Below are 13,712 nucleotides of genomic sequence, written 5' to 3'. Positions count from 1 at the left end.
CAAATGAAATCCTACCCTTCATGAAAATGTGCCAGCTGAAGAGGAGACAGGATTCTTATTGGTGTCCTTTGCCATAGATAGCAAATGTGAATTTTTTGGCTCAAATATAGCAGTGAGGGCTTTGCTTTTTTCCTCCTTTGGGTGCATGTCATCTTGGCCAGGTGGTCTTTGAAGCTTGGGACATGCAGAAGTATGAGACTTTCCAGAGAGCTCCAGATGCCCTTGGCAAACTTGTTTTTCCTAAATCCTGCTTTCCTACTGTGTCAGTGGCTGGGGCTGAAATTTTCACAGAAAAACTAGCAGGATAGTTAAGAATAATCTAACAGGCTCTTGAGCTGTATTTTATGTGGACAAGATGTATTTCCATCTGGAGTTGGGGTGGCAGCTTTTCTTTGCCTTGCTGACAGACTTCATGTTGTCATGAACAAAACTTGTTTTTAATGGGTATTGGGATCCCTTTCCTCTTCATGTGTTTCAGTTGTGACATTTGGAAATATTACTCAGGAAATCTCTTGCCATCTGGGTCTCCAGCAGCCTCAACACCTGCACCACTGATGCACCCTTGCCTTTCTCAACAGTAAGCCCATCTCTTCCCTCTTGGGGTCTGTGGTGTCGAGGTGACCCCATGCTTGTAAAAGTGCTTGTTCTCCCAGCCTGTGCAGCCAAAGAAGGAGTCTGGAATATGTAGGATCGGCTTCTCAAGGTTGATTATTTTTCTTTATCTATAACATTCTTTCTCTAACCTGCTGAGCTCTATCTAGCAAGTCAGCCATGACATTCTGTCTGCCCTCCAGGGCGGTGTTTACATTTTATACTAAAAACTACGTGTAGTATGTTTACAATAATGTGCCAATATCTATAATTTATGTTAGAATGTGTGTCTCTACCTTAAACCAATAGAAAAGTATCACCATCACACCAAGGCATGGAGGACAAGAAGGAGAAGAAGGTCAGGACATGCCCAAATCCCTCCATCTTGTCCCCTTGAACCCCATTCTAAGAACCGCAAAATTCCACTTTTTCACCCTGTGTTAATTCTATCACATTACTCAAACCCTTGTGGCTTGTAATTCCTCACACAAAGTTGGCAGTTTTTTCCACAGGCTAAAATTGAAGCCACAGGTGTTTTTGTCTTTATGCCAAAGTCTCTGAGCCCTCTGCCAGGGTCTCAGGGCAGCCAGGGCAGCCAGAGGGATGTCCTGGATTCCCACACTTCCCCTGCAGCTGTCCCCTTTAGATTCTCTGCCTCAGTCTGTCAGCAGAGTCACCAACCTATGGATCCTGTTCAGGCCTTTTTCCAGCCTATAAACGTGACAGGAGACTTCTCTATTTTCTCAGTTTCCATTACTTGCCATAAAGTGGGGAACATTCCTGCAACATTTGAGGAAGAACAGTTTTACCTGGAAGTCTCCCCACCTGCTCATAGGAGCAAGACGTCACTTCAAAACTCACAAGACTTCAGTCTGAGTTTTGAAGGGGGCAGCTTAGGGCTGCCTCTTTCCCTTCTCAGCTACAGTGCAGCCTCACTATGTCCATACAAAAGGCTCTTGCCCTCAGCTCCAGGATCACCTCTGCTTTGCTGAGCATCTCCATCAGCAACAAACAGCCTGCTGAACAGTGCTCTTCCTCCTCTTCATCCTCTGCAAATTCAGATGAGGGTGGCTAGGAGGAAGTTCTGCCACCTCTGGAACAGCACTGCTGATCTCTTCTCAGGGCTCATGGTGAAGCTGAGGTCACCCCACAAGGTACAGCTGCACACTCATGCACTACTGCTAACCTGAACAGCCTGCTGGCACTTTCACTCACTGTGGTAGCTTCCTGGTCTAGCTAAGCTCTGAAGAGCTTATCTGCTCCAAAATGAATCTGGGGACTGGCAGGAGCTCTTGACTTGCTGTGCTCCTTGATCTGCACTTAGGGTCCCAAGCAGGGTAAGCTAACAGACTAAAACCAGTTTGTGGGTATGTGCAATTTTAAAGTTTATACATGTTCATAATTATATGTACTATATATTTATATATGTATATAGTTACATACATATATAAAATATTTGTGTATAGTTACTGAGGAGAACTATGAGCATATCACTCAGAAACCATCCAAATTATAACACCACCGCAGAAAGCTGCATCAGCTCTACTGAAGTAAATGGAACAATGAATCAGATTAATGTGTCATTTTCCTTGGGTAAAGAAGGATATTTACATGAAATACAGCATTTCAAAATGGTCAAGGGTGCTTTTAAGTCTGTGAAACATTGTTGTTTTAATATATGTGTAAAATTTCCTTTCATAGCTGGTAAGACAGTTGCAAGGGAGTTTACTAGCATGAGTGGTCTTTTCTAAATTAATTTTACACTTTAATTAGAGTTGTCGGAACTCAAAATGTCCCTCAGACATTTTTAGAGGTTCCAGGCCTTAGTCAGAAGCATTTTAAACCCTAGCAAGCAGCTGAAAACAGCTGTGATTTTGAGTTTAAACCATAGAATGAATTACCAACTTTAAAGGTAGAACAAGCAGTCACAGAGGGTTAGATGGTATAGTAAAAGTAGTCACAAATTAGAGGGTAAAATTTTTTAGTATTGTACAGGGGGGTTTTAACACCTGTACAGGGGGGTTTTACTTTGTACAGGGGGGTCAGGAGTTCTAAGATGGAGGAAAGAGGGCCTGATCCTTTTCTTCCTCCTTCTTCTTCCTTACCTCCATGTTCTTAGTGATGTTGGCATTTTTCTATTAGTTTAGGCTAGGGACACACTGTTCAATGTAGATGATAAATATTGGCACATTATTGTAAATATAGTACACATAATTTCTAGTATATAATGTTTATACCATCCCACTAAGGGGCAGAGCCCCGCACGCTGCCCTGCAAGACAAACCTGCGGCAGGGCAGCAAAACATGTTATAGATAAGCAAAAATAAACAACCTTAAAACCAGCACAAACGAACTATGGCTTCTTCTTTAGCAACGAGGCAGAAAAACACAGACTTTCTACAATCTCAAAATCACCAATACCCACAGATTCCGACATAGAGTAAGTACTGTATTGCTAGAAGACAGAGAGAATATGGAAAGAGCATTAAGTTCATTCCAGTTCTAGGTTTCACAGGTAGGTATCAAATGTTGTAAGGTGCACATACGATGGGAGTCCTAAGTACTGCTAACAATTCCATCTAGCTAGTGAGTTTATGTAAAATCATTGACCTTGATCTGAGGATAGACCTTTTTAACACAATCAATACAGGTGCAATCAGATAAGAACATTCTACTGTTTTATTAAAGTGCATCTAATTCAAAACTCAATAACTCTCACAAATCCTTAATCAGAGAAGACATCCTGGGAGGTATTTAGGTGAGTGATCTTATAACTCTTGCTCTCTCCTTGTTAGGACGGCATTTTACAAATAGACATGTCTGTTTTCCCCTAACCCTCCCTGCCATAATTCTTTCACTATACAGCTGTGTTGATTATCACACATTTATCAAGTATTTTTGCCTTCATTTATTTAGAGAGACTGAGTCAAGTGACAGCTTCTCTTTTCCCCTGTCCCCTCATCAGTGTGGCCAAGCATACAAATGCAGATGTGGCTCGATTGCTGGCACTGCTGGATCCTGTGTTCTAATCCTTGGCTTAGATGTGTGACGCTATATGAGGTATAGTGTTAATGCATGCTCTGTAGCTCAGGGTGGCTGGGGATAATGAAAGAAAACAGCCCATGTGCAGCATTATGTGATAGTTTGAGCAGAATTAAAACCAAAGGCAATAACTATTTTTGGAAATTATTTGAGATCAAAATTATGCATACCAAATAAGACAAAATAACCACATGGCAGAGAGCTCTAAGAGCACTGCTTACAGTATGGTAATTATTATTTTTTCCAGGTGATCCTCAGCATGTTCCTCGATAATGCAAAACAAATTGTAATTTGGAGCAATTGAGCTGAAGGTAGATTTCTTTTTCAATCATTTAAGTTTGTATATGGCAAACTTGAGGGGATCAGGTCTTCAATGTAAGTGTGAATGGCTACACATGCTTAACTAGACCCCTGGTTCCCTGCATGACACAAAACAGCCCTTAGCCAGTCCATAGAATAACATAAGAAAAAAAATCAAATTGGTTTGTAACTATGTACAGAACAGAGAGGCTTAAGAGGCTGCAGCACTGCAACACTCTCTGTAACATACGTCTCCAATGAAAAGAGAGGATGTCTGGATTGTGACTTCTCACAGTCAGGAATATTCTAGTTTGATTCTGATCCCTTTACTCCCTCAGACTTGAACCTTGAACTTTTATTCCAATAACTATATATTAGTTATTCTAATAACTTCTTCCTCACTTTATTTCCATCTCAGTTAGTTTTAAGACCTAAGTTGCTTGTTATCTTGTTCAAGATAATGCCTACAAAGGACAAAACTGCCAAGTTCCAATTCCCATCCCACATGCACAAACACACCAACACCTATGCTTTCCAGGAGCAGAATTCTGTGTCTCCTATACCAGGTGGGCCAAAGTAATATCTCCTGTGTTAGAAACAGGATTTGAAAGGGGATGGACTGAGCTAATTGGTTGTGTTCTGCTCAAGTTCTGCTGTCTGGGAAAAACTCAATTATCATCTTTCTCTAGCAAGGAATGTGGCCTGGGTCATCTTCTTCTGTTCTAAGGAGACAGACTGAGGGCAAGCATGTTGAACAACAGAGGGCCAGGCAACCCTCCTGAAACTGGTTTGGTGATGCTACTACAGCTGCTGGCAGCAGAAGAGTTGATCCTTCCTGCCCAGCCAACACAGTATCAATTGCCATCATAGTTGTTCTGGCCTTCCCTTCTGTTCATACCAAGACCACAGATTTCCAGGGCTCTGATGCAGGCAAAGCAGGGCTTGCAGTTACTTTCCTGTTTCTGACTGCCTATTAAATTCAACGACTTTCTGCTTGGCTTGTGCTTCATCCCGACAGTCTCCATTGCTCTCCATGTCCAGAAGTATGCTTGCTTCATGCAGTGATGATAACTCAGTGCTTTCCGAGGCACTGCAACACCTCTCAGATACAACATGATGCTGTGTTGTCTTAGCTTGGGTCCTGAGGTCACTGAGGCATTAGCACTGGACAGTGCAAGACCTAGTCACTTGGTAATTAGCATCATCTTCTCCAAATGCTGAGGTGATTTATCAGATTTCACATAACAACTGGAAATAAAGTACTGATGAAATTGCTATGTGTTTGTGTTGGTTTTTTTTCTGGTGGTTTGTTTGTTTGTCAAATATCTCTTTAAAACAGTTTTGAAAGATGTGCTGGACAGTGAAATGGTTAAATGCAAAGGCATGCTAAGTATTGGCCTTTGCCAGAAAGCATTGCTGATTCAAGACATTGCATAAAAGCTTCTGCTGCACTGCAATCTCTCAGTAGTTACTCTAGCTTGCCTTTTCACTCTCCTTCTGCAAGGCTAAATAATACCCTCTTTTTATTTTTGTAATCAGAATTTATGTCATGTAATCTCTGAAAGGTACTTTTTGTGTGTTTCAACTTTGATAAATGCAGCTCCCATCACCAGTGGAACAGAAATAAAATTAAAATTTATCTCTGCACACTTCTGTGTACTGGGCCTGCAGTTCAAAAGCAGCTTTATTTTGGAGAGCTTGGCGAGGGGAGATGATGGTGTTTGGATGCACACAACACTTTAGATGAAGAGTTAAAAAGGAAAATGCTATTTCTTAATGTTAAAGAGAGAAACAACAGTGAAAGAGACTGAAAAACTGTTCAGATGCTGCATTTAGCCACAATGATATGTACTTATTCTGTATTAATGAAATAAAGCCATAGCATCTGAGTAAGTTTGTGCTTTTTACTGATGTGTTGGGCTCTGAAGGATTCCCACCCCCAATGGAAAATAAGGATACAAGAGATCTAATTAAAAACAGGAGCCTGAGAAGCACAAGACTTTAAACCCCTTGTCTACTTAATGGAATTTGCTGTGGTGCTAAAATAGTATTCCCCTTGTCATTCTGATAAGAAAAACATTAGTGAATATTTGATTTTTTTTGTGAAACAAATTATGGTAATAATAAGTCTTTGAGAGAGAAAAAAATGCTCAAAATGGTACAATCTCATTTAAAATGTGCATGTGTAAAATACAGCAGATACACAAAGTGTTGTCTGCTACTTCAACAAGAGACTTATTTTATGACCTGCATGTCCTTTCAGCATAGTGCTCAACACGTACCATTTGCGTGTCTCAACCCCACTCTTACTTCACACTCCTTTCTTTATATAATTTGGGCATTGGGACTGTATGAACTGTCAGGTTTCAGCTCCTATTCAGCAATCCAAAACTGCAAGGTCAGGTGTCAGTGGGCAGAAAATTCTCCCTATCTTTCCAACTGATTCTCAGACATGGCATCAAAGACATGGCAATCACTTCCAGTTGAAATGTGAACAGATGAGCAACCATTTATGCTGGATATCTTAAACTTATTAATTCAATTTGCACTTACAAGACTGAAGTCCAGGCAAGAAAGTGCAGAAGACTCACCAGAGATGAATGGACTTAGAAAGACTATTTAAATTTTTTTTTTTTTTGGCTATCAATACAACCATTGCTGAAGTGGGTGCTGTAAAGAGAGATGTCTCCTGGTACCTTTTGCTTTAGAAAAGTTGATGAGAAAACAGCTTTATCTTGCTTGAGGATGAGTTGAAGAGTAACTAAGCTTCTAAAGTCCTGCTCTGGCAAGGACACTCTCTATACTCTTTACTTTGACAGTAGGTCTTTTGACCTCCCTTTGAGTTTTTCCCTGGTAAAATGAAAATAACCCTGTACTTGCAAGCTTTATTAACAGGAATATGCCACTGAAGAGGAACTTTGGTGCATGCTGGGATCAGCAGGAAAATTTTCAGTCATTCCAGTAGGTCAGGTCACATTGTCAGTATGGGAATCTATAAAATAAGTTTTCTTGTCCAAATTAGACCAATGGATTACTTTGGATATTCTCTGGGAAGCAAAGATGTGGTTGTCCTGTCACATCTTCTTGAGAGCACTGTTTTACTCAAAGTTTCATTGGAAGTTTCTGTAGAGGAATGGACTGAATTTATGTTCTTGATATGTTGTTTCTACCTTGGAACTCTCTCCTCAGCAGACCATGCCCACACTCTAGAATGTCCCGGCCCTTTTAGATGTCTGTGAATATGACTTGAGGAAGATGTGTGTGGCAAGAGTGGAAGGAGAGCTACTTTTTGCCGCCATAAACTCTTCTTTGTCATAATGCCTTGTTAATGTTATGATGGCCTTTATCAGAGGACATCTCTAGAAAACTCCAAGGTGAATCTGGCTCAGCCTTTGCAAATTTCTGTGTGCATTTTCAGCATTACTGCTATTTTTCTTTTGCTGGTTATGAATGAAGATTCCCAGATTCCCTGAAGGTCGTAGCTCAAAAAAAACCCCTTAAAAACCCAAAAAAAATCAGTGAGTTTTTCATCAGCATGAGAGGATAATTTTGTTTTCATGTCTTTAAAAATCAGAAGTATGACCGTGTCTTCTATGGTTTGGGTCACTTAGTTGAACACACATGTAGACATTACAGCAGGGATACAATTTTCCTGCAGATGTTATTAAGGTGACTTTTACTTTATTTTGTGAGGCAGAGATTCTCAATGTTACTAGCTTAATGACAAATGAATGTGAATGATGTGATGAAAGATCTTTTTGTTATAGCTGTGTTGTCTTATTTTTATAAAAGCATCTAAAAAATTAAAATAAAGCAGGGTATAAGTATACGTTTCTTTCCTCAGAGTGAATCATATAAGCCCTTTGCACTCTGTTGAGTGATTAAATGAAAATTACTTGGGCCAGTGAAGACATGAAATGGATTTTTGTCACTGAGCAAGCCTACTGAAATGACTCTGTTTCACAGAGCCAGCAGCATGATGTTTAAATGAAGTTTGTTTTGGAGCATGGATCACTCTGGGGCAGGTTTGCTCACATAAACTACACACAAATGTAGGTTAAAGAAAACAATAAATGTGAGCTGTCAGAAGATCTTATTAAGAATTTCCAGAAGATCTTACTCTTAAATAGGATGGAGGATAAAAATATCTCACAATCAAAGGCCTCACTATCTTCATGGTTAGCCTTTGTCCCAGCCAAAAATGTAGGATCCATTTAACATAATCTCACTGTATAATGTAATCAGACTGTCTGAAGGATATCTTATGCTACTCTGATAGTCAACAATCAAGAGTGGTCAAGGACAGTCAAATTGTTTTATTGTGCATAACTTGGCAAGGGCTAAGAAAAACGTGTATGAACTTAATGGCTCAAGGCTTTTATTACTTTCCCAATAAGTGATTTTAAAAATGTACTTCCTTACCTTTGTGTCAAATGCGAAGTGAAATGGATAGCCTTAAAACTCATAAGTTAGAAAGAATAACATTCTTCAGATGTCAGCCTGCAAATTCAGATCCTGAAGAGGATTTGAAGTCCAGCAAAGAATGTCCTAGAAAACTCAGGACATCTGTAAAGTGTGACACTACAGGATGCATGTCAATTCACGTTCAACAGACCTGGTATTAGAGGACAAGCTCATGGAAATTTCAGTAACCACACAAGTGAGGAAAGACTCCTGCTCTGCTGCTCTAGAGGTACTATAGATGTCCTGTCCACCTCATTTAACATTCCTTTAATGGAGAGAAATCTACAGGGAATGAATCAGAAAAAAAAGGGATTTGCATGATTCATCTATGAGAATGAGAACAAATATTTGATTTGGGAGAGAAGTAACAAGTTTGGGGAAATGCATTCCCATTCTATGGAACTGAAGTTTTTTCCTTAAATTATAATCAGATTGAGGATACAAGAAGAAAGCCAGAGTTAATTTTTTCCCTTTGATTACAAGGCCCAGGTTACAATGTTAGTAAAGTGAAACTTGGGTGAGTAATTTAATCTTTATTAAAATTCTGCTAGCACAATAGAACTAGAAATATTGCTGATACTAGATTTGGAAATAATTATACACTGACCAATACAGTGCACTTTTAAAGAATTTGTAAATGTTCTCTTTTGTGTATGTCAGGCAGCCAGAACAATTCGTTTGTCAACCCACAGCAGTGCCCCCAAGTGTAGAGATTATTTTGTTGATTTGAGATCATAAAGAGCATGACTATCTGGAGTACAGCTGACCAAAGTACAGTTTAAACAGGAGGTCATAGCCGGTATGTCACAACACCTGCATGAATGCTACACAGTCTCTGCCAACTGAGAACAACAAAACTTGGTTTTAATTTGTGTGATAAAAAGGCACAGCCCTGGTCCCCAGCCTCAGACAAGATTTGCCATTGAGTCAGCATTGGTCAAAAAAGGCAGGGTGCTGTAGTGTAAATTTATTGAGTTGAATGTTCTGTCATTTTATGGTATGTTCCAGTGACCCCCAAGTTATTCCAGGTGTTTTTTCCCCATGTTATGCCCACCTACCTAACTCTCCCTCATAGAATCCCCTCCCTACTTTCCTGATCCTTCCCTGCCAATAAAGGTAACCCAACCCCTTTGCCCTGTCCATCACCCCAAACCTGACCCTTTTTTCTGGAAAGTTCCCTGTCCCTCACCCTCAGGTCAAATCCTCAGCCAGACCCTCTCTCCTCCCCTTATGCTGAACTAAACAGGGTATTTTTAGAATCAAAAAGAACAATGGTGTCATTGCTGGAGGATCTTCAACTGTTCTCCACTCTACTTTTTATTTCTAAGAGAAAGGACAGCAGGACTGGGGATTCCGGGATCATTCAGATGTCTCCTCTTCCTCCAAATGATTAGCAAAAGCTGAAACTGGTATTTCCCTTAGGGAATAATCTTTTTATTTATGTATTTATTACTACATCTGTAGAAGAACTCTGTAAAATAGCTTTTACCTTTCCCAGTACTCCCTTTGATTGAAACCAATTACATCCTCTTGCAGAGACTCAAGGCTGAGAAAGTCCATGTGCTACTGAGTTTTGGCACATTGTGATGGGTTCACTTTTGTGGTGGATTAGTTTTGACAAACACCCAAATTTCCATCCAGCTTCTCACTCATAACCCTTCTCCATGAGGCCTGGGAGAAAATAGGATAAGAAAGCTCATTGGTCAACATAAAGACAGGGAAATTTCTCACCAATTACTGTTGTAGGCAATACAGGCTTGACTTGGAGAAAGATAATTTAATTTATTGCCAATTAGAATAAAATCTAAGACACAAACAAATACAAAGATATATCCTCCCATCCCCTTCTCTTTTCTCCCCTCCCATCTCCTCTCCAGACTCCTGTAGATGGTCCCCAAGTAGTGTCAGGGGGCAGTTAGTGGCAGAACCCAGAGGTTTGGTGATTTCTGTCTCCTGCTCTTTTCCTCTCACACTTTTCCTGTGCTTTTATGCAGATTCTCCTTCCTATCTTCAGTATCTCGGGAAATATCTATTTCTTCCTGGGCTCTTCATGGGCTGCAGTTCCTTCAGGTGTACCTGCTCCACCTCTGACCTTGATGTTCCCTCTGGTGTTTCTCATTGCTTTTAGTTCTCCTCTCTCCGTGTTACCTTATCACAGAGGCACATTCTGAACTTGTCTGTGTCCTGCAGTGGGTCTGGTGGAACCAACTAGAGCTGTCTGTGTCTGCCATGGGTCAGCTCCTCATCTCCTGGATCAGACTCATCTCTGTAATTCTGTCTTTGCCAACAACTTGCTGTGGATCCTCAACAAAACTTTGAAGTTAGGAAAGTGAGGCAAATGTTTGTCTGTTCTTACCAGTTAGCTTTGGAAAATGAACAGTTTTGGTCACTACACTGTGGCTATACTTCACTGTGACAAGACTTTATGGTAAACAGGAGAGCTTTTTGTTCTATTGGTAACTAGGTCTAATTGTTTTAACTGTCCCGTTAAATTCAAAGCATGCAGTGACTCACCCAGCCTGCACCCCTTGTCCTGCTGTGTTCCAGGAGAGATTTTGTTTGTCCTGCAGCCATGGGGATTTGGGCAGGTGGCACATAGCTGGACTTCTTGGCGTTCCTATCTGAAAGCGCTCCCTGCTTTTCCTACTTAAAAAAAAAAATATAGAGCTCTTTCCTAAAACAGTGTTGCCCAAGCACCTTTGGGTGATTGTTTTAGATTCTTCATGAATACCACTTTCTGTCCACTAACCTTCTACCCAGACTGTGCTGGATTTATTTGAGCTGTGGGAGAACAACTGGAAGACAGCTGATGAACGAGTTGCTGTGAGGTGGGCATAGGAGCTCCTGCCTTACCATTTTCTTTGTGAAGACTAAAGGTGCAAGGGTGTCAATCATCTAATCATCTTATATGTAAAGGTCTGAAAAGGCTCTCAGAGCTCAGTATTTTTAGCTCTTTAACAGATTATGTCTTTTATTTTTAGAGGTGACTGTAACTCTTATGTTAAGAGGGAGACAAAAGCTTCATTAGTTTTCGAATTTCAAATGAACACAGTACGGGATTGAGAAGATTTTTTTTTCCCCACAGGAACCTGAAGAGTGGTTTAAAGGATGTTGTGAAAAAGAAGGGAAAACCTCCAGCTGAGGGGGTCTCTGTGCTCACAATATACATACAATAGGAGATATTTGTTGAAGTATTTTCTTTTTTCTCTAGTGGGGATTTTGCTATGAGAATGTCATCTCTTTACTCTCCTCCACACTCCTTCTGTTCTGTTTTTTATGCTTACCTCATCGAGGGTGTTTTTTTTTTGTTTTGTTTTGTTTTTTTGGTTTTTTTTTGAGGATATTCAGGGTGTTATTTGTTGGAGTTTTTTCCCCTCTAGCATATGATAAATTCAACCACTTTTCTTACAGATTCCCTGCATCAGGAAACTGGATCTCTACTATAATAGTGTTTGGGAATGGAAGCACTTTTTATTTTTGTTGAAGCCTTTGTGTTGAAGCTCAACTTTTGAAGAAGATCATTGATGCATGATGCTCATCCAGCAGATCCTGAGTGTATCAATAAATTAAGTGGCAGCTCCAAGAGAGAACACTTGGGACAGAGAGGACCAGGCACTTTGGTGTCTACTCAGGAGCATTGCATTTCCATGTGGCATTTTGCTTTTTTGTCTGGGGAATGCTTTCTGCAGGAGCTCCATCTGCTTAGTTTGCCGTAACTGAATTACTGCTGAAATCTTCTTCCTTTGTACTTTCTATAACGTGCAAAAGAGAAAGAAAGGAGGCATAAAAATGTATATTAGAATTACACTGAGCGCATTTCTTTTGAAACTATAATTTATAAAAATGAGTACATTTGATTTTGCAATTATAAATTATGAAATAAATGCATTAGTTAAGAAGTTAAGCTTTCAAAGGTGCTAATTATTAACTAAATGCATTTACAGTGTTTTAATGACCACTTTTTCACAGTGTGTTAATATCCATTAGCTATATTCATACTAGTAATGCTAATATTGTGCAAAGCCATTAGTTAGCTTCAAAGTCAATAATGGATGATACTGATTCCAAGCCACCACTGCATTAAAAAATATACACTTTTTGGTTTTGTTGTGGTTTTTTTTTTTTTTTTTTTTTTGGTAGAGTGTGAAAGTTAACCTGAGTTTTCACTTGGATATTGTCAATGAATCTGTTCATGCTGATTACAAAGGTGGATGTGGAGTCAGTTCTTGAGAGCCGATGGACAAAATACTGATCTGCCTCTGTCTACTCAAAACCAGAAATTGGGTTCAAAATAAACTGCCCTGCCTTCAGAGGAGGGCTTTGAATATATCTCTTCATGGACTTTATCTCAGCTGCCTTGTAGATAGAACTCCTTTGCGAGTAATTTCTCATTAAGAAGTTTCAGCAACACTTCTTAGACAAGACGTTTTTAAGGAAAACTCTGGAATATTTTATTCACTACATTATCTGAATGGATTTTCAGATAGTTGAACCTGTTATTCTTCCTTTCAAAAACATTCACTCTTATTTTGTCAAATATCTCTCTAATATGTAATCATTGTTCAGGCAGTGGATTGAACTAGGAATGGTTATGTATGTGCCACATTTTGCTCCTTGCTTTAGCAAAACTTGCAAGTCAAATATTTTATGATACTAATATCAGGAGAAGTTTATGCTGCTAGTAAAATGTGTGCATTGTTTTAGAGGCTGGATTGTAAAACTAAGCATATATCTTGTAAATCAACAAACAGAAAGAAGAAACTTCAGTGGTTGTCTCAGATATTAAGTATACAGATTTTAGTAATAGGGTGTCAATGTTTAATTTTTAATTTATTTAGCGACAATATCTATTCTCACTTAAGGCTTACAAGATGCAAATATTGAAAAAAATCTTTAATACAGAACACATGCACAGAGATTTGACTTTCAGTTTGGTATCTTTCATCTGCTTCATCTTCTTTTGCAGGGCATTGACTTCTGGGAATAAACTGCTCTCAGCTGAAAAATGAACCCTTAGCCCATGTGTTCATGGAATGGATTGAGTTCATTGTGGTGCTGATTTACTGTAACTAGATGCAAGATTGATGCATCCAGGAGAAACAATTCCACGTATCTCATCTGTCTCTGGAACTGCCCCTTTAATCTCTTTACTAGATTTGATTGTTTTCTAACAAACCAGCAGATACCTCTAGAGCAGGTGAGATTTTTCTTTCTGTGAAAGACCAGATCGGATGAGCAGAGTTATTGTGGACAGGACAGATTAAAATGTCTCAACTTGGTGTAGGCATCAGCAGAAATGGGTTTGGGGAAAAACT

General features: G+C 39.6%; 1 protein-coding gene across 12 annotated transcripts in view; it reads left to right on the top strand.

Annotated features, from left to right (window-relative positions):
• The window catches only part of QKI (QKI, KH domain containing RNA binding), a 478,774-nt gene that overhangs the window by 367,504 nt on the left and 97,558 nt on the right, over positions 1 to 13,712 (top strand). For 11 of the 12 annotated variants that reach the window (XR_012054695.1, XR_012054691.1, XR_012054692.1 and 8 more), the window contains one exon: positions 13,364 to 13,594. The exons of the other annotated variant lie outside the window; for it this stretch is intronic. The gene's annotated coding sequence lies outside the window, so the exon portion shown is untranslated. The remainder of the gene's footprint in view (positions 1 to 13,363; positions 13,595 to 13,712) is intronic. 12 annotated transcript variants of the gene reach the window in all.

The sequence above is a fragment of the Taeniopygia guttata genome, chromosome 3 (genome assembly GCF_048771995.1).
Source record: "Taeniopygia guttata chromosome 3, bTaeGut7.mat, whole genome shotgun sequence".
Classification (NCBI taxonomy): Eukaryota; Metazoa; Chordata; class Aves; order Passeriformes; family Estrildidae; genus Taeniopygia; species Taeniopygia guttata.
This window is presented reverse-complemented; position numbering and strand designations above follow the sequence as displayed.